Here is a 21,868-nt window from a genome sequence, read left to right as displayed (position 1 = left end):
TCAGATGTAACTGCTATAGATTTTCTCAGTAACATTCACAGTTCAATCACTCACTTTTCCCAAATGTCATTTCATGGCTATTCATACAATGTACCACAACACAGCTCAGTCATGCAAAAGGGAATGGGCATTTCTTAAAAACTCCTCAGGACCTTTTTCTTATTTTGAAGGTAAAATGTAAATACTGATGAGCTACAGCCCAGCATTTTTTTTCCAAAAACAAACACACTGCATATCATTATGATACTCTTTGTGTTGATGTCATGGATATAAATCTTTTGTGGTACAGCATGATTGAAAATCCCCCAAACAGTAGCACAACATTTTGATAGAGTTTCAACTTAAGAACTATTTAAATGATGGGAGTACATCTTGCTGAAAGTCACACCTCTATAGGCACTATATCAGCACGCAAGAATGTATACTTCATTTACAAAGGTAGGGTTACCTCTCTGTCTCTCTTTATCATTATCTATATTACAAGTCAAAAAGAACATTTACATTCGTATTTCAAAATGCAAGAAAACGGATTAAAGGTTCTGTGTCTGATGACCCAATATTTAGTAAGGCTCATGATGCTCACAAAGAGAAAATCAGAATGGAAAATTTCTTCCAGTCAGATAACAAAAGGGAGCATTAAAGGCTTGGCAATAGATGATAAAATTGTTTAGCTAAATCTTTCCTATTCAAATTTTTTTTTATGGCATTCCTTTATAAAATTTGTAATAAAAGTGCATTTCATCAGAATTTCACAATTAAATCTTTCTCACTGTAAGGTGCACAATCATAGATTAGAAGCTGTTTCTACAGTGTGAAGAAAATTATCATGCAATCTCTTTCAGTGGAGGTTTTTCCAGTCACAAACAGAGAGTGCAAATTATTTGCATTCTTTGAAAGAAAAGTTTTAAGCCTTATGTGACAATTTAAAAAACTAGACTCAGATTTCTATTATCATTATTATAATGCAAATTCTGTAAAGGATATTCAATGTCCCACACTTCTATGAAGAATTTCGAAATATTAGCCATTAAGCATACACTTACGAATGCTTTGAAATCTAGGCTTCGTTAAAAATAATATCCTACAAATCAGCATTAAGAAAGCTAAAACCCAACATTTTTAAAAGTAAGTATAACTCTGACTTAGGAAAAAAGTAAACAACAGTAGGCAAATATCTTAGGCAAACAAGTAAACAACTCCAGTGTATGGGCTACTTTGTGTTCCAAATTGGAAAATTACGAACTATAAACAACACCTATACCCAAGTTACTACATTGAGCAGCAATCACTTTATGGTTAAAAAAAAAAAAAAAAGCTTCAGCAGGACTACTCAGATATTTAAAAGTTTTGCTGAACAGGAATCTATGCATAAATGAATTATGTCTAGACTGGTGCCTCAGCTGCCTGGGCATAAATCTACGTATGTCTATGAAGAGAACAAGCAGCTCTGATTCACCAGTGCATTGTTTCTGTTTTTCTGACTAATACTGCTTAAAACATAATTCCTGTAATATATGTCAAATGCATACAGGTTTTCATGCTTCTGTTGCATGCAGGATTTAAAATCATTCAGCTGCTTACTAAAGATATCCTTGTGCTAATGCTGATGTTGCTTATTCTAAAATAAAGTACGGAAACATGTATTGTCTTAGAATCTCCAATATTTAAAACCTTTTCTATTCACTTGTATTCAAAATCTCCATAGGGGGCAAACTTGATGCATATTAAGGCATATCTGGTCACAAATTTCTTCTGTTTACTCTTTCTGCCTCATTTTCTTTTTTTCTTTTTTTATTTTTTTTTTCAAATATCACACAGTATGCTCATACAGATAGCAGCCATTCTCATACAATCAAATTATCTGCAGCCTTTTTAGCAACTACCATTTCAAATATTAACTAACAGAAGTTTTATTAAGGAGACTTAGAACTTCCTGTGGCTGTAAAACTGCACTGATAAGACAAGAATGAATTTTCGGTCTATTTTTTTGTGCATTCTAAGAGGAATAGATTAAGCTCTGAACAGATAATGGCTCACACAGAAAGCACAGAACCGCTGAAAAAAGTATTCTATCAAAAATATTAGATATAATATTGACCTACAAAAAGGAGTGTCAGTAAAAAGTAATATCCAGGATTAAGTAAAAGGACAACAGACTTTGAGACTTTTGCTTAAATTAGGACCCATTACATATGAAGCTGTATTATTATGAAACCAATTAGATCCCAGCCGGAGGCTTAGTGTAAAGTACTGCATAGAGATTTTTTTTCCCACACAAGTCTGGCTTTGAGACATTGTTGCTTAATACATTTGAATAAAACTTTTTTTTTTTCTGTTCACTTTAGCTAGGTAGGCTTTTGACAAGGGTACTCATTCTCTCAGGTCAAAAGGAAAAGCCTCTTTTGATGAAATTTCCAGTAAGTCCCTGCACTTAAGCAATGCTATCACAATTCTAGTATGGATTGTGCTCTAGGGGTACCCTCTGTCTTCAGACAGGACAAAAGAGTTTAGCTGACTACCTTGGACTGAATTACAACCACTCTGAATACAAATTACTTAATTTGTCTATGTTTAGTGGCGTTGCACACAGGAAAAGAAAAAGTGGCAAGGTATAAACTACTCTTTCTCAGGCTGACAGATCATTCAGGATCTTCCCATCTACGCACTCCTCTTCACCTTGTATGGAGAATGCAAACTGTGACAAAGTATGCAAATTTAATTTAATGCCTTAACGGTTTGTGTCTTATTCATTAGGGAGCATGTTTTTTTTTTTAATTAACTTTGAAAAGATGACTTCTGACCACTTTGAAGTCAAACACGTGTTTGTAATTCATAAATATACCAAAACCAACACCCTGCTCTTTCTGCAGACATTTTCATACGTTGTCCTACAAGCAGATGGCTGAAGAACCTAATCAAGAGATTCTGTACAAAGCATCAAAAATTATAAGTGAGGATCTGTAGTTATCAAAAAAAGTAGTTACAGAACTCTATGTCTAATGTACTAATGTGTGTAATACCATGCCATCAAGAAATCCTTCACTGAGTCAACATCTCTCTGGTCAAGACAAGTTGCAACAATATAAAGATCAGATAATTTTTACTGAGCCCTGTCCCTTACTGAGCTAGGTAGTGGTGGAAAAGTCCATCTCTCTTCATCCTCAGGTATTTCCTTTAAGGCACTTCCTATTGAATACTTCCTCCACATCCATATGTCAGACTATGGTCCCTCATTCTGACTGCTTTATCTAGACTTCTAAACACTCTAGGGTATGGACAAAAACACGCCTGGGAAGAGAGATTACATGAGAACATTTGTAGAGCCCCTCTTAAAAAAGATTAAAGATGAACTCACGGCTTCATAAAAGTCAAAAGAAAACTTCACTTGAGTTGAGTCGCAGTTTCCACAAGTTTTGCTTTACTGAAAGGCTGTATTTTTTAAAAAAAATCTGTTCATCTGCTTTTAATTACTTCAAAATCAGAATCATAATCCTAGCTTAAAATACCACCAGGGATGTAATTAAGCAGGCATTTATGGTCAATTTCCCCCCCTCTACACCAAAGAAATTCAACCGCATTTCCCTGGCTTAGCAATATAATTCTTGAGTATGATGTTTTTGGGGTTTTACTTCAGTGCAATCAGTGTGGTAAATTGCTGCCTTCATTTGTTGAATCAGTTAAAATGGTTGTCCTCTTTCCTAAAATTCTTATTATTTACAAGATCTACAGTAATTTTACATTGGCTTTAGAGTTTAATTTTTTAATTATTTTTTTTCCAACTTCAAATCTGAGTAAATACATCAGTACTATATGTTAGTTCAACCTGCAGTAGGACTGGATTCTAAAAATGCACCACTAGGAAGCAAAGACAAAAAGATTGAAAATGCAGAAGGGAATATGACACCATGGTGGCACCATTACACGTTTAATTCAGAACTCATTAAGTACAATATTTCTGGCTGGACAAGCTGCACTTGGCCCTGAGAATGATGTTAGGCTTTACAGTAAATACCCACAGATTATTTCCGGGGTTTTGGGGTAATTGTTGGGGGGAGTGGTTTTTTTTTTGTTTGTTTATCATGAAAGCTCTTTTAACCTCTGAAAAGGAGGATTATTTAAATCACTTTTGCATGAATAACACTCATTTACAAATCTGATCAAATCCTTACATTTTTCTTGCGTGCTGTGATTCAACTTGGCCCTGCTGTGACTCAATCAAATTTCAGCTTTTAGCTTAAAACAAAATCTAATCAAGTCATAGCTGATTTTTCTCTTCTTGCTGCAGTTTGCCTGAAGTAAACATGTTTGTTTATTGAAAATGATATTGCTTAATTCACATATCAAATAGAGAAATCTGCATACATACACCACCAAAACTCACAATCTGCTTTGGAACAATAAGTAAATATTAGCTAAGGAAATGTGGGAATAGGTGACATAATACAAGTGAGCAGTGACTACCCATTTTTATTTATGTTCCCATTGATACCTGTGGTCCCAGAAAAGCCTAAAGGAATCCCTGTTTGCCCTAACTGTATGAAACTAAATGTAACTTTTATACACAGTGAAGTAAAACAGCATCTAAACAGTTAAGATTAGGTAAAAAATGTTTCATAGCACTTGTCTCAAGTTCTTTTTAGTCAGAGTTTTTTCTCCTGCTTCCAAATCAGTGCACTTAGCTATAAGAAATGGACACAGGGTCATGCCATTGCCCCTCCCAAACACTTTTTTTCCTGGGAAAACACACTGTATTCCCATTTGGAAGTGTACTTATTACTAAGGCTGGATTTTTCATAAATATTAACTGAAAAATAAAGATAATAGGATTTTCTGTATTTTTTCCTACTTCTTTTTTATTTTATATGGGAGAATAAGATCTCATGAATTTTCAGTTTAGGAAGGTGCAAGCAACAGCTCAAGGTTTTGCATTCTTCTCTACTGTGATCCTTTGTGTTTACAAGAAAGTTGTGTCAAAGACATCAGGTATAAATGGATCCTAGATTTAGTCTTAAATATCTTCACAGTGATGTTACAGAGGTAAGAGCAATGGCTACAGGATGCAAGAAAGAAGAGATGGCTAAAGGCTAGGCTTGAACAAGTGACACATGGAGACGAGATGACCTCCTGAGGTCCCCTCTATCTGCAGCAATTTTATGGAAAGAATAAGATGGTAAAATTTCTTCTAACATGGCAGATACCTCTAAGAGTGATAAATGAAAACAGCAGTGGGTTTCTGCATTCATTAAGTAGATTAAGTCTTGAATTTGCCTGTGTGAAACTAGGGTTTCTTTATTCTTAGATTAATAACTAACATGAAGCCAAACCTTATAAACAATTACAGTGGGCTTTGTAGCAGTAACACACAGATGAGGCTTAATGATCTTATTTCTGATGTCAGACATTTAACATCTTTGAGAGGCAAGAATGTCTTTGGATATCAAGGAGAACCAAGAAAAAAAAATCTAGCAGGGAAACCAGTTGGTTGCCATTTCTAAAATTTCTAAATGACAAAAAGGCAATACAAATATAATGTAAAACCAGTCACTACAAATTAAACTAATAATGCTAAAGAAGCCTGAAAAGGACTGAAATAAAAGCAACAATGAAATAAACTACAGTAATAAGACTAATGGAAAGGCCCCAAAGGGCCAAAAATAAAATTATGTTCATGTTCTTCTCTTATATTTGTTTAGGTTTTGTGTTCAGGGCAAATGGAAAACTTGCACAATGTTCTTTACATAAACAAACTAAGAAGCTTTAACACACTGTAGTGCTTTACAGAAACCAGTGGATTTATTTCCGCGAAAGAGAAAATGTTTTTTAATTTGACTTAAATACTCAAAACCTGTAATGATTATGGGCATAAAAATATTTTACTTTTTTCCTATTTTTTTTGTTTTTAAAGCAGTCTCTAATATTTGGGTCTTCCTATTGTAGCTGTAAAATGAACAAACATTTTCATTACCTGTACTTCTCTTTTTTACCTTTATATATTATCTTAGCTGTACCACTTTTAAGACATACCAGCCATCTTCCATTTTTACTTCTTTCAGGAGAAGAAACAGGTAACCTTCTCCTTACTGTTTTCTTATTTCTTGTTCCCATGATATCTCATCAGCAGAACTAGTTTGCCAGGAACAAGCTTCTTCCTAACCAGGAACAAACATAACTAACTTCTTTTTCACATCAGGCAAAGCATTTTTGCTCTATCTGCAGTACTCCTATTAATCACTCTGAAAAAGCACAGTAACAGTTAGACACCGTCAGAATAGGTGCTTTTTCAGAGTAGTTTGTACTAGATCTATTTCAGAAACAAAATTAAAATTATGTATGAATTATGGTAAAAAAAAGCTTTGTCCAGAAATGTGGGAGCAGCTCGGAACACCTGGCATTTGTTTTCAAGAGTGACCATTAGAATTTGTTGTGCTGTATGTTTGCCAAGCCTTGAAGAACTAGTTTCACAAGGTCAGGTTGGAGGATGGCCTTGTCTAGGCCTGGGAAGATGTGGCTGAAGACAGTCACGAGTATGTGTATGGAATGTTTTTATCTTTAACTGTTCTGAGGACTGGCAAACATCCCAGCTGAGCCAGATATGCCCTCCTGTGTTAGTAGTATTGGCTGTATGCCATTAGTTCTTTCTAGATCTTTGTTGAAACATATGTAAGTTTGATCCTTTTGTGAAATAAAGGGAATCTTGCACAGAGAGCTTGAGTGCTTGATTCAGTCGCTGCACAGAAATCAGCCTGGCCACTCCTTCCTGCTCTCAGAGCTGCACGGTGAAGGGCAAAGCAGGATGCTACATAATGTGCCTTCCTTCTCTTTTCAGCATGTATACAAGTTAATATCAAAAAAGTGCACAGGACGGTTTAGTACTGCAAAGACTGATACAAAGAAAACATTTTGTATTATCTGTGCCAGCTTGTTTGTCACAAAGCTGTTAGGCACAGGTCAAAGGCATGCAGTCTCAGTTAATAGAATAGCTTCCTCAATTTTCCTACAAACCAGTAATTTACAAATTCTTTGGACTAACAGCCCACTATCAGTTCTGAAAATCCAGTTTCCTTAATGCAGTTCATCCCTGAGCAGCAAAAAACTTGCACACTTGACGTACATACAAACAATTACATCAGTTCACAGTCCCTTTTAGGAAATATTTTATGGCTGCAAGCATGTATCAAGATACCATTAAAATTCAGTGGAAGTTAGATGACTTATTCCTATCAGAACTTCAGAAAATTCCAATTAATGAGCTTGGGAACATTGAGGCTAATAAGTGAAAATGTAGTTATTTTTAATTAAAAGGCACAGTGCTAATAAGGACTGTGAGCATCAGAAAGTCCATACAAAGCCGACATGAACTAAGCAGAACCAGCCTACATTAACTCATTTGTAGGCAGAGTGGACCTTTCCTGGAATTTCCTAGAATTCTTTTCATCAGCACTTGACTGCTTTGTTCCAGCAAATTACATTTTGTTAGAAAATATCAGTTTCACTCTGTAGGAATGACAAAAGATCAATAAAGTCATAAATATGGGGAATGCATAGTATGTTCCTTCAGAGTTAGGAATATTGACAGTCTGTATGACAGATTGTTTCTGTACTGTTGGAGAGTATTGTGACATGCTAAACAGCATAGTTTTTGCACTTTTCAGCTTTCTTTAAAAGGAAGAAAATTAGATCATGTCAGAAAAAAAATGTTGTAAAAACTTGTGTTGAGATTTACAGATGTCTGAGTGATTAAATAAACAGCAAATATTCAGAAAATTCTCTACAAAACATTGCAAGTGTGTCAGTCATTTTTTATTATATTTTAACATAATGTAATGCACATATCTAACTTTATTCTTTTTTTGCTATGCCCAACATGAAACTCTACCTGTATACTGCAGTAGAAAATAACAGCTAAAGTTTGTCAAACAAATTGAAAGCAAAATCAGATTGAGAGGAGCAAATGGAAACACCCCATTTAAATTGTTGGGAGTGTACTTTTGAAAATATCTTAAAGTCATGCCTGTATATCTTAAAGTGAAATGTTATGACAATCACCTACAAGAATCTGGCAAGTAAACCAGAAGGCTGTGCTTTATCCTGTCTTTTACAGCTAATCTCAAGACTTCAAATGTATAATTCTGTCCAGAAACAGTAAAAAAAACCCACCCCAAAAACCCCCAACTTTGATGAGACTGTGACCAGAAATGTAAAAAGTCACCCAGTTATTCCTCTTTCCCTCATTAATAAGTTAGAAACATATATTGGGGACTTGATAATTTTAATAAGTAGTAGCAAATTACCATTGTCATAGCCATATAGATGTTTTCCCATTTTCAGTTACTCAAACAATGAGAAAACATCTCCTCCTGTTCATCAACATACAGGAACTAACTAGTATGCTAGATGTATTACAGGCTTTTGAAACATATAGCATGCATAGGCACTGGCAAAGAGAGCACAGGCTAAAATGAGGGAGCTATGGGTAAAGGAAAAAGCTGAGTAATTTAGTCCACATACGTTAAATAAACTACCTAAATTAAGCCAAATCTCCCAATCTTTGCCTTTTCTCTCACTAATCTCTTCAGACCTGAAGACAAGCCACAAAATCACAAAACTGGTGGAGAAATTAGGTGGCACATTTTGGCCTTTTGTTTGTTCAGTGGGGTTTTTTGTGTTTTGTTTGGTTGGTTGCTTGGTTAGGTTTTTTAAGACTGACCTGAGAGAAAAAGCACAAACTGCTGTTGCATGACTAGAATATGGATATGTACATGATACATGTTCTACATGCCTCTGACTTGTTTTAGCCGTATCTGCACATTTCCCAGCAGCTGTCTTTAAGAACCATTTATCCAAGTTAGAGCATTATATTTATCTCTGAACATACTTGCAGCTCCAGCCACCTTCTGTATGCATATATTCCATACATGACAATCAATTCTCAGGTGCTTTTGATCACATCAAGCGTTGAACTACTTTTACATTTAGATTCATAAGTACAACAAAGAGAAAGGAGCTTTACTTCTCCAGCCTAAGGAAGATTGTTTAAAGAAGATATCCAATGACTCTGGCTGTGGTTTGAAAAAAAAGCATTTGTGAGATTGTAAATTAAAGTTAATTTTATAAAAAATCATGTATTTTAGAGTTCATATATAGTTCTAATCCATGAAAATACATCATTTTGGATGTATCAGGCAAAAAGCTGTGCGTTTAATGACATGTATTCTACAAATTTGGTAAGGGATCTATGGAAGTAGTCAAGTGTTCCACTGAAAACGGCATATAAACAGCTATAAAATTATATTTCATAGTAGGAAAAAAATATTAGAAGCTATGAGAAAGGCTTGAATATGTTGTCTGAGAAACCATAATTTGATAAACAATTGCATACGTAATTTTAATATAGCCAAGTCAAATTTGACTTGACTGAACCTCTTTGACATTTCACTTCCCCAACAAGGCATTCCTGGCCATAAACTAAAAATAACATCAGTTAAATTTTCTGAAACTAAAGTAGTGTTGATCAGCAGGTTTTGGTTCAGAGATTCCGAGTAGGAAAAAATTTGCTGCCAGAAGTAAACTGGGAGATATAGGAAGTGCTTACAAACAGTGAAATCTGAATAAATGCATATTCCATTACTGCCAGCTCTATTTGTCAGTATTTTATTGTAAAATTGTGTTTTATGAAAAGATTCCCCATGTCTAACAATCTTTGGATTTGATCCTATAGTCAGTGAAGGTCACTAGTGAAGAAGGTGATTTTTTGGTGGTGGTGATGGGTTTCATTTTTTTTGTTTTACATCCATTACAGTACAGTATTGCTGTGTGTCATATTTGCTGTCACTGTCAAGAGCATAAAACTTCTCTATAAACTTTTTAATGTTTCCTTTCATATGATGCTGGAGTACAATTTTCTTTGTATGCACATAATGATCAGAAGAGATAAAAAGAAGAGAAGAACATTACAAAGAACAGAGTAGAAAGCAAAGAAGATTAGGAGAGACACTAAGTCTCCTTGTCTGTTTTCTTGCATTTTCCAAGCCATTAACATCAGAGGTCAGTGAATATAAACGCTGCTAAATCACACTGCTACCTTTTCGTACCACTTAATAGAAGTGAACTTGATTACACAAGGCAAAATAACAAAGGATCAGATACAAGGCTGACCAAATCACCTACAACAACAGCATATCTGTGTCTATTAATAAGACTAGGTAATCCACTAGTACTCTACAGATCTGACTCAGGAATGTAGTGAAGTACATTAAGATCTCCAAGAGTTATAACTTAGGCCTCAGGGTTTTTTTTGATTGTTTTTGCTTTAAAGCAAAACTCCTAAACCTCCTTGATACAGAAACGTTTTCATAAAGCTCATGATTGCAAACTGAAAGCGTCAGACTATCATTGGTTTAGAGTAGCTTTACATTGACCCAAGCACAAAACTACCAAGGTACAGTGGATGTTTGTGTGTACGGACTGACGCTAAGCACAAGAACCCCCTATTGCGCACACGTTCATTGTCAGTGCACAGCTCACACTTCCTCCCTAGACACTAACATCACTCAGTTTCAACAGTAGATACCATTGTTCACATATCGTTGTGCAAGCCTACCTGTTGGAACAGTCTCCAGACACCCAGCTGGCACACCTAATGGCCTGGGATAGGCTAAGCACAGAAGTAGCTTAATGCCATGTTTGCTTCTCCATTATCCACACAAAGCAAGAGCTGAAGACCCAGCATACCACTTCCTATGAGAAATTGCATACATTAGAGCATCTGGTAATAGTCAAGCCTCAAGTCTGTGCTCAAAAATGCCTCTACCCAATTTACTGAACACAAAGGACTAGCTGTCCTAACTTAATACAAATCAAAGCTAATCCCTATCAATAATATATTGACTGTTATAAAGCTAATAGAACTGAGAAAAACAGAGGTAATGTGTATACAATGAAGCTATACAGGCAATGCAAGACAGAACTTGACCTTAGCTGTCATTAAGAACTCATGCTTCTAGGATCTCAGTTAACATTTATTACTGATAATTTAATGTCCAAATCCATTTAAATATTCCAGTATTTATTTTAAAGCAACTAGTTCTTCAATATTTTCTGGGACACCTGCTACAATATAGTCTTTATTTTCAATGCTCTAGTGACACAGATGCAATTAACACTAAAATTAGTCATGGAGCATCTAAGAAAATCCATTTTTCAATGGATTAAATGAAGTGACATAATTAGCACTATTTTAAATAAAGTATTAGCATGACTCCTAAGACAAAGTCTAAATGGTGAGTATTTTTAAGGGCTACTTATACAGCCCTTTTCTTCTAAGGAAAGTAAATATATCCAATTTATTTACAATAGATTGGTTCAGAAGAGGCCAGGTTATTTGTAATATATACTACAATTATCTGAACAAATAGACATTTCCTTTTATTGTTAACTTACTTACATTCAACTTTAAAATTGAATTCTTCTAAGTTAGAACAACTTGGTATTATTCAATCAGTTACTGCACAGAGCCAGAAGACTACAATCCTATTTTAATGTAAAAATACCTTTCATGCCATGTTACTAAAATCAGTATAGTATGATTAGACTTCTTTCCTGAACTTTTTCTTTTTGAAAATAAGTGACATTTATCTTCCCTCCAGAGATGTCTTACCCTACAAAAGGCTGTACACCACAAATAACATATGTGAACAGATCTGCATAGATTACATATAGGTGATGCTTTAAATATTTACTGTAATGACACAGAATCTATTTTGAAACAGGACATAGGACTAATTATTGAAAAATACTTCAATATTAAGAATAAAAGGGATTATTTGGTTTTGGCCTTTTTTTAAAAAAGGGTATAATACACAATAGACAGTGGTAGCTAATAATAGCAGAAACAGCTGTATGTTGCAGTTGTATGTCTTTCATCTATAGACTGCTTTATAAACATTAAATAACATCACGTTATATATACCTCAACAAGTACTGCAGGTAAGGATCATACTGCATAAGAATATACAGGTGGGGTGCACAGGGGGAACCAAACTATTTGCTGTGGTTGGTGGCAAAATTATTGAATTAAATTGGGCAACAATTTCTCAGTGGACTGAAAGAATCACTGTGGATGAAGGTTTCATGTGACGTAAGTTAAAAGGAGAGAGAAGTTAGTATTTTTCACCAATGTGTAATTGAAATAATCTTCAGCAGCTGTAGCTGATGCTAAAGTTGCAACAGAAGACCAGAAGCTCATCTGTTATAACCTGAGCATTTTCTGTCTCAACAGCTCTCCCAGGAAAGTAATTTTGTAACAGACTATGTAGTTAGGCAAAGATAATCAGACAACAGTAAGGGGAGTATCACCACTTTCCCATACTATAGGTTCATTACTATATTATACACTCCCATGATTTATATACAACAAAGAAATTTGTTCCTTTTTTAGTTCTTCAGACAAAATTGGAAAAACTACATTAAAATCCTGGGAGCTATAACACAGGAAAATTTACATAAGCTAGAGGAAAACTAGGAATTGTTAAAGTGTTTTCTGGGTCTTCTATGATGTTCTGTGTACACGGAAGTTAAGTACTTGGCTAGTCTTTTCTAAAGGATAGTGCCTCCCCCACAAAATTCCTAATGTCTGACAGAATACTATAATCAAAAGGATTATTATTATTGTCTTCTTTCCATCACTTTAATACACTCTGGTATTAGATTAGTATACTAATAAAAAACATTGAGCCATTTTGTAGGGATAAAAACATGTATGTTATAATGAAGTGTATTACACGAGTGACTTCACAACTATTACATTGCAAATCAACCCTGAGACTCTTAACGACAAAGTATGCAGACTCTGGAGATAGGTGGCTGTATCACTCACAGATGTCTCCTTGAAAGTAAATGCTGTAAGTGGCAATTGCATGGTCCATAGAGAGAGATAAGCACCATAATCTTGCAGCTATATGTACAGTGCAACTGTAACAACTGTAGAAAAGAAAATTTCAATGAAAATATAGGAATAATAGATGACAATAATTAGAGCTTATGATTGTTTGGGGAGACTTGCATGTCCAGGAAGAATGATTTACTAAATTAAGTTCAGAGCACCTAGTAAAAGAGGAGGAAATTTTTATTTTTGTACTTTTTTTTTTTCTTTAATCCACAGGAAGTCATATGCTGGTGATTACTCCTAAAGGAAATAGTGTGCTATGGAATGGGAATTATCAGACTTCAACCTTCCAGAAGTAGAGGCAGTCTGTAAGTTAGGTGTCTATATACTTTCCAATCTACTGGGGCCTCTAGATGCCATGATAGCATATTAACTATATGCTTGTCTTCCTGTTTTCCTTATAGGCAACAAAATTACTTTCATTTTCCTGGAGCAGGGGCAAGACTAAAGGAATTACACATGCTGCATCACTGTCAGATTTGATGTGTTCTTCCATCAGGCTGCACAAGATTTTATGTGATTGGGAAATGTTATTCTTGAAGGTACAGGACAGTGGGTTTACTAACAAAACAACAGCTGCATAAAACATCCTACAATAAAAATCTGAGCACCACAGATGGAAAAGGTTTGAGGCAAGCCAGTGATTCTGGAGATTCTGTAGGTAAATCTACTGAAGAGGAATTCACTGTGGCTGTGCTGGATAATTCTGAAATTCCTAGCACAAAGATCTGAAAGGAAAAGTACTTTTAGTATTTTAAACCCAAATACTCATACTCAGCCTTAATAACCAGCAATTGCACTTTGAAACATTTGGGATAACTTGTAATTACAAATGACAAAGTGGTGATAAAACATGGTGAAAAACATACCACAGACCACAAATACCCTCACAGCTAGCGGCTTTCACAAGCAGTACTTGTTAAGTACAACTGACACAGGCTCTCACACTGCGGTCTTTCTTCCCTTTTTGTCTTGTTTCTGCACAGGAGGATGCAGATGGTAAAGAGGAAGGGCTGGCTGTTGTTGCTACAGTTAGTTACAATGAAATTGAGGCAGTAATAATAGTCTACGCTGGAAACAGAATGGGTAGAACTCTGACTGCCACCTTCCCAAAGAACTCAATATATTATTTCCAAGCACTGGAAAACACTGCAGGGAAGACTGAACAAAGTGCATGGCAAGCTCAGTTCTTGTTTGGGACACAGAGCTGACAAGTTGCTCCAAACATAGCTCTTGGAAACCAACTTGGGAGGAACTTTCCTGCATTAGTGACCCATGTTTTTATTAAGTCACAGTCCTGATTTCTTAGATGGTCTTAATAGTAACCATAGTCCTGATGTCACTTGAAGGAGTGGTGCTACAGGAACAAATATAAAAGATACCATGGAAAAGGTTAAATGGAAGATGGTAAAAGTAACATTCAAGATGCACCAGTGAAACTATTCTATCTTCTCCCACTAGCACTGCTTTAGAGATTCTGTGCATATGCAGATCAGCATATTTTGTATGCTGAAACCCTGGAGAGTAAAAGTATTAACGTTGCACTGCTGTATTGTCCTAAATGAAATACATTGTTCCCAAAATACAGGCAGACTTTTTTATTGCCTTCATTTCAAAAAACTAGAAAATGCATCAGTCCTATTCAAGTCACATGTGTGTCACTTCTGATATAACTGATATTCAGAACAGTCAATATCTTTCTTCAATGTTATATTCCTGAAGTACTTCACTTGCATGAGTATATAGAGTACACCTATATTAGTAAGGCATCTCACATTATACTTACACCAGAGCTGGACTTCTTCCACTGCATTTCAGTTGCTGTGTAGAATCTTACAGCTCAGTGAACAACAATTAGTTAACAAAAAAGTATTAAGGAAAACATTGACTTTTTTCCTCACCTTACAGAAATCTCTATATATTGTTTTAGGTATGTAAGGTGGGTGGTATCCTGGAGGCTTACAAGACGTTAAATTATGCAGATGATAAAATAAACTTTACTCTAAGCAAAACTGTTTAATAGGTGATAAACTAGGAATGACCTTTGTTCCAATCAAAAACATTTAGCACTCTGACAAATATTAGTAAACTACAGGTTCAAGATGTTAAACAGAATTAATACTACACAACCAACTTAAGGATTCTTAAGCTTTAGAAATGAGGATCCAAAACATGCAATCACTCACCCATAAGATGGGGGCTCTCAACCTTGAGGAGTTACATTGGGCAGCATCCCGACCCAAGGGGAGAGGCCCCAGCTGCAAACCCACTGCTCCAAGGAGGACTGACTCCATTTGCCCTCCAGCAGGGCTCCATTTATACCCTAGTTGAATCTGATCTGTGGTTATATATGGTTAACAGTCTAGAAACTTCTTTTGACTGAACTGTTTCACTGGCCAAGGGCCTTGCCTTTTGACCAAAGTGTGTATGTGACAGTTGTTACTAGGGAGAGCTGTGGTTCAGTGTTCCAGAGATTTCAAGGGGTTTTGATCTTTACCAGGGCAGGTGCACCTGTGTCGTGGTTTAACCCCAGCCAGCAACTAAGCACCATGCAGCTGCTCACTCACTCCTCCCCACAGTGGGATGGGGGAGAAAATTGGGAGAAGAAGTAAAACTCGTGGGTTGAGGTAAGAATGGTTTAATAGAACAGAAGAAACTAATAATGATAATGATAATAAAATGACAGCAGTAATAATAAAATGATTGGAATATACAGATGATGCACAGTGTCATTGCTCACCACCTGCCCAGTTTATATACTAGATGTGACGTCACACAGTATGGAATACCCCATTGGCCAGTTTGGGTCAGCTGCCCCAGTTGTGTCCCGTCCCAGCTTCTTGTGCCCCTCCAGGCTTCTCGCTAGCTGGGCATGAGAAGCTGAAAAATCCTTGACTTTAGACTAAACATTACTTAGCAACAATTGAAAACATCAGTGTTATCAACATTCTTCTCATACTGAACTCAGAACATAGCATTGCACCAGCTACTAGGAAGACAATCAACTCTATCCCAGCTGATACCAGGACAACCTGCCACATGTGGGGGAAAGTATTATTACCACCTCAGCTAAGCAAGAAACTCAGCCAAAATAATTTAACAGTTCTTCCAGGCAATCATGGATATCTTCTCCCATGTGCTAATGATGCCAGCCTTTACATCACAGTTGTTTTCCTACAAAAACCTGAGATGGTATTCATTCCTCTCCTGTGGGATTCCCAAGCCTGTGACAGTGTTCCTAAAAAAAAAAAACAAACCAACAAAAAAAAGCTCTTCTTACACCCTATTTCTTTTTCATTGCCTACAAACCTCTCTCACAATAGCATGTAGCTTTAAGCATAACCTTAGGAAAGAGTGTTGTGTAAGCTGTGCTTACACAGAGCAGTACTCCCGTGCTGCATGATTCTTTCTCAGTTTCTTTCTCTTTCATACAGGAAGTGACAAACTACTGCTCTATCCCTGCATTAGATCAGAACATGCTGCAGTCTGATTTACTTAATCCAGCTATCAAAAGTAGACACACAAAGTCTAAACTCTATTCCTTCTGAATCACTCCATACATACTAAGTTTGGGGAGGAAGAAGACATGTGAGCAGCACTGCACACAACTATAATCCTCAACGAACACCTGGATAATTTTTAGCATAGTAAGGAGAGTTCATTTTTACTCCCTTCACACTTCTTGACTGAAACCAAGTTGTAGTGCCTTTCATGTCACATACATATGGGAATGTTTGATAAACATTATGTTCAAACCTATAAAAATCAGGCAAAGCATGCAATTAACAAGTAAATGTACCATAGATTTAACCTCTGCTAGCTATTTGTTTTCTACATTACCTTTTACATCATATGGTCCTTAAGACTAGTTTTGTTTTCAAACTGTAAGGCTGGAAAAAGTCTATCCAATTTTGTTTGGTACCAAAATATGACACAATAAGAGTCCTTCACTGCTGATATTCACACCTGTGTTCATTCCTCCATTACAAACTGCCTCTTTTACCAGTCCTCCTAGTTGTCATGTATTCAGTATAAAAATAGAAAAAAAGGTGGCTTAGAAGAACTCATTCCATAACCCCCTTGCTAGGATGTAATTTGCAGTCTCTTACCCATCTCATTTAACCTCTCAAACTATGGGGTCTCCAAGTTTTCTTCAGTGGGTTTTTTATTAGTTTGGGGTTTTTTTTCATGAAAAACTAGATGAAAATAAAAGGCATCTCATGAAAGTGTCATGGGATAACAGAATGAGTTCTTGCCCTATTTTAATTAGAACATGAATCCTACTGAGTTTAATTATCCTGTCTTCTTATAAATTTGACAATAAGGACAACATGCCAAGAAAATATGCATTTTTTTGTTCTTTTTCAGGAAAAGCTGTCACAGTCCATATGGATCTCAAATTTACAGGACAATGTACTCTGTGACTTAAACTTTGTTTCATGAGCTCATTAAGAAATACCACAAACACAAAAAACAAACAGGGGCTTGATCCCCTTTTGTCCAGACTAGTCTATCACATGAATTCATCAATTTGTGCACCTATGAGCAAAAAACCAACCAACCAACCAAAAAAAAAAAGAGGTAGCTAGCTGAGGGTGAGAGTGCCCATCCCTCCTCCTCCCTCATAGTGCGAGCGTCCCCTGTATCACACCAGGCAGCAGGAAAGCCTCAGCAGTCCAGCTGCTGTTGGATCAGCTTCAAAATGGTTTTGAGCAAGCTGGTGTTTTATACCTTCCAGCTTGAAGGTTTGGTCTTTACCATTTCTGTATGTTAGCAGATTCTGATGAGACTGTTGTCTAACAGATAACGGCTGCAGAAGACAGCAATCTGCAGGTGATACCAACTGTTTAAAGGCCCCTTCAGCTCTTCCTGCCTACCTGCTGCTCCCCCCGCACCTAAGGGTGCTGCTCCCAGGTGCACAGCCCACCTTAGCGTAAGCCAGGTCAGCCAGAGTCTGAGCAGGGGTTGAGTGAACAGGCACAAAAGCTCAAAATTTCATATGACTACAAACCTAAGAATGACAATATTGACTAGAATAGTTGTAATTTTTTATTATTTAATTGAAGTGAGCAAAAATTACTCTCTGGTATTTAAATCCTACTACTTGGATACCGAGTAATTTCCATTTTAAAAAGTAAAATTTTCTGATTAAAATTTTTTTCACAGCACTATAATTAATAAAATCTTCTATTTGTAAACATAATTAAATATCATAGATGTAGCCAATTTAAGAAATATCATAAATGCAGAAGGCTTTATAATACCTTATATTACTTCCTTATTGGATTCATTATTCATAGCAGTGGTATTTTATTTATTTACCTGTAATTTTTTCAACATGTTGATTAATAAAGAGCTAAATTTGGAGCTTCATAAACAGCAGTGCAGTAATGTGTACACTCAACATGAAAAATAATTGTTATATTAATCTTTTCACCTTACAAATATGGCAAAAATATGAAAAGTTTTATTTATATTTTTCCCCATCCAACTTCATATTAAATAAGAAAAAAAATTGTTTTAATTTGAACTGCAAAGTTTTTTAAAAAAATACTGCCATTCCTCCAGCACACCAATCAGTATGTTCACTAATAGATTTAGCAGTGTCTTAAAAAGTAATTAAATGAGGGGTTGGGGGTGTTTAAAGTATTAGAGAGCCATTCATTTCCAACTGTTTGTATTTGTAAGCACAACAGTGGATCTGCAATTTTTCTGTAAATACTATTTAGCAAAAGAATACCCTTAAGTATAAAGAAACCTGAATAAGAAGTTTGCGTAATAATGCAGCACCAACCATATTACTATCTCAAATAGGAAGAAATATTGTTAAAGTAATAATAGAGATGGAAAATAATAAGAACTTTTGCTGGAAAGAAGTTTCTAAAAATAAAAACTTTCTATGAGTATTTAAGTCATGTAATAATGTGTTTCCTATTCCTGCTTAGTTGAGCTTGAGAATGAAATTATAAGAACTATTAAATATTTGTGGGGAAGGGGCAAATTACTTATTTTGTTTATAGAGCATATAAATCTAAATTCAACCAGTAAACATCTAGGCAGAGTTAGATGCAAATTTTAATGAATTATAACTAAATATTTGCTTTTCTTTTAAATGTTTTATTTACATTGCACATGATTTTCCTCCATCATCTTCTCTGTAAATAAGCTTCTTGTAAAGTAGATTATAATGAGTAGATTTAGGGGGAAATCAGGGAAAAACACAGAAAAAAGTTACTATTATTTTATTCCTCTTAAAAACAAAGACTAAATCAAAACAACAAATACCAAAAAAATCGCCAACCAAACAAAAAACAAAAACCACAAAACAAAACAGGCAGAAGTAATGTCTTCATTTCAGCAGAGGCAAAAACTCCAAAGAAATCTTCAGCTGAATTAGAGGTAAGGGCTAATTTTGATTCAAAACTCTGTTCCACTATGCCAAGATGCTGACTTATGATTTCTCAGTACAATGCACACCAGTGACATGTTGGGTACAGCTCCAGCATTCTTCTAAGCACAGTAACGTGAGGATGTAATCCCAGAGGCAGTGGCCCATCTTTAAATGTGACCTGACAGCAACCCAAGTACAAAATGCACTGCTGACTGTATCCTTCTGAAATGAAATCTCAAAGCAAAAAAGTTGTCTCTGTATATGTTTTAAACTGAGCATACTGAAAAACAGCATTATGGCACGTAACACAATGCTGTAGGGTTTTTTCCTAGGTAGACAAAACCTCCCATTGATTTGGGGTGTTAACAGGACAGGGAATGATTGAATACTACAGATTAGTCCAGTATAAATTCTGATACTGTCAGTGCTGCTCCAGTTATAAGCAAGCTCAATTCTCATGTTGCACATATCATATGCAAACTGTATTTTCTTGTTATCAGTCAGATATTTTTATAGCCTTATGTCTTCAGGTATCCAAGTAATCAAACCATCCCTGTTTCTTTCAGTGTTAGAGGAATGGGTTTCTTCTTGCATACTGTGGTGCAGTAATATAGCTATTTCACAACTGCTACTGCAGCAACATACTTCCAAACCAAGCAATGATTAGAACTTGCCAACTAAGTTACTGCAGAGTTGATCCTGCCTTTCAGTATTTTCTGTGCAATGTCTCATACTTATTGCATCCATGAGGAAGTGCCTGTACCCACTGCTACTTGCTCCTTATTCTTCTACAGCCTAAAATGAAGATATTGTGAAAGGCCTACTAAGCTGCTCCATGCACATGACTTATATTTAGTGTAGGGAATCTTCAGACCAGAGCACATTTTCCACCTTCAGGTAAAGCTGTGTACTCTTGAATGAGCTGTGCTATCAAACTACAGGACATTTTCTATCTTGTTGTGCAGTTACATTGTGCTGGTTTTGGCTGGGATAGAGTTAATTTTCTTCATAGTAGCTGGTATGGGGCTATGTTTTGGACTTGTGCTGAAAACAGTGTTGATAACACAGGGATGTTTTCTTTATTGCTGAGCAGCACTTAGAGTCAAGGCCTTTTCTGCTTCTCACAGCACCCCACCAGCGAGTAGGCTGGGGGGAGTACCAAAAGTTGGGAGGGGACACAGCTGGGACAGCTGACCAAAGGGATATTCCAGACCATCTGACATCATGCTTACCATATAAAGCTGGGGGAAGAAGGAAGGGAGGAGGATGGGACACATTTGGAGTGATGGCATTTGTCTTCCCAAGTAACCACTACACATGATGGAGCCCTGCTTTTCTGGAGATGGCTGAACACCTGCCTGCTGATGGGAAGTGGGGAATGAATTCCTTGTTTGGCTTTGCTTACATACATGGCTTTTGCTTTATCTGTTAAACTGTCTTTATCTCAGCCCATGAGTTTTCTTACATTTACTCTTCCAATTCCTTCCCCCATCCCACCAGGGGTAAGTGAGCAAGCAGCTGCGTGGTGCTTAGTTGCTGGCTAGGGTTAAGCCACAACATACATCTACTTTACACATGCAATATATGTTTGCTAAACACCATGAAGTATTAATTACCAGATAATTCTGATCTTAAAATAATAAAATTATGAGGATTCTTTAAGAAATTGTACGATAGATGTCAAAAATAACATTTGGACTTGATGCTGAAATCCCCTAATGAGCTTCTAACAGTGTTCAGCCTAAGATGATGTGGTGGGTTGAGCCTAGCTGGACACCAGGTGCCCACTAAAGCCATTCTATCACTCCCCCTCCTCAACTGAACAGGGGAGAGAAACTATAACAAAGGGCTTCTGGGTCAAGATAAGGACAGGGAGAGATCACTCACCAATTACAGTCACAGGCAAAACAGACTCAACTTGAGGAAAACTAATTTATTGCCAATCAACCAGAGTAAGGTAATAAGAAATAAAACCAAATCTCAAAACACCTCCCCTCCACCCCTCCCTTCTTCCCAGGCACAACTTCACTCCTGGATTCTCTACCTACCCCCCCCAGCGACACAAGGGGACAGGGAATGGGGTTTATGGTCAGTTCATCACACGTTAGTTCTGCCACTTCATCCTCCTCTGGGGCAGGACTCATCACACTCTTCCCTCCACCAGCATGGGGTCCCACCCACGGGAGACAGTCCTCCACAAACTTCTCCAATGTGGGTCCTTCCCACGGGCTGCAGTTCTTCACGATCTGCTCCAGCATGGGTCCTTTCCATGGGGTGCAGTCCTTCAGAAGCACACTGCTCCAGCGTGGGTCCCCCGTGGGGCCACAAGTCCTGCCAGAAAACCTACTCCAGCATGGGATCCTCCCTCCACGGGGCCACAGGTCCTGCCAGGAGCCTGCTCCAGCACGGCTTTCCCATAAGGTCACAGCCTCCTTCAGGCACCCACCTGCTCTGGCGTGGGGTCCTCCACGGGCTGCAGGTGGAGATCTGCTCCACCATGGACCTTCATGGACTGCAGGGGGACAGCCTGCCTC

This window comes from Haliaeetus albicilla, chromosome 8 (assembly GCF_947461875.1).
Source record: "Haliaeetus albicilla chromosome 8, bHalAlb1.1, whole genome shotgun sequence".
NCBI lineage: Eukaryota > Metazoa > Chordata > Aves > Accipitriformes > Accipitridae > Haliaeetus > Haliaeetus albicilla.
The sequence above is the reverse complement of the archived record's forward strand: the minus strand, read 5'-3'. Positions refer to the sequence as shown.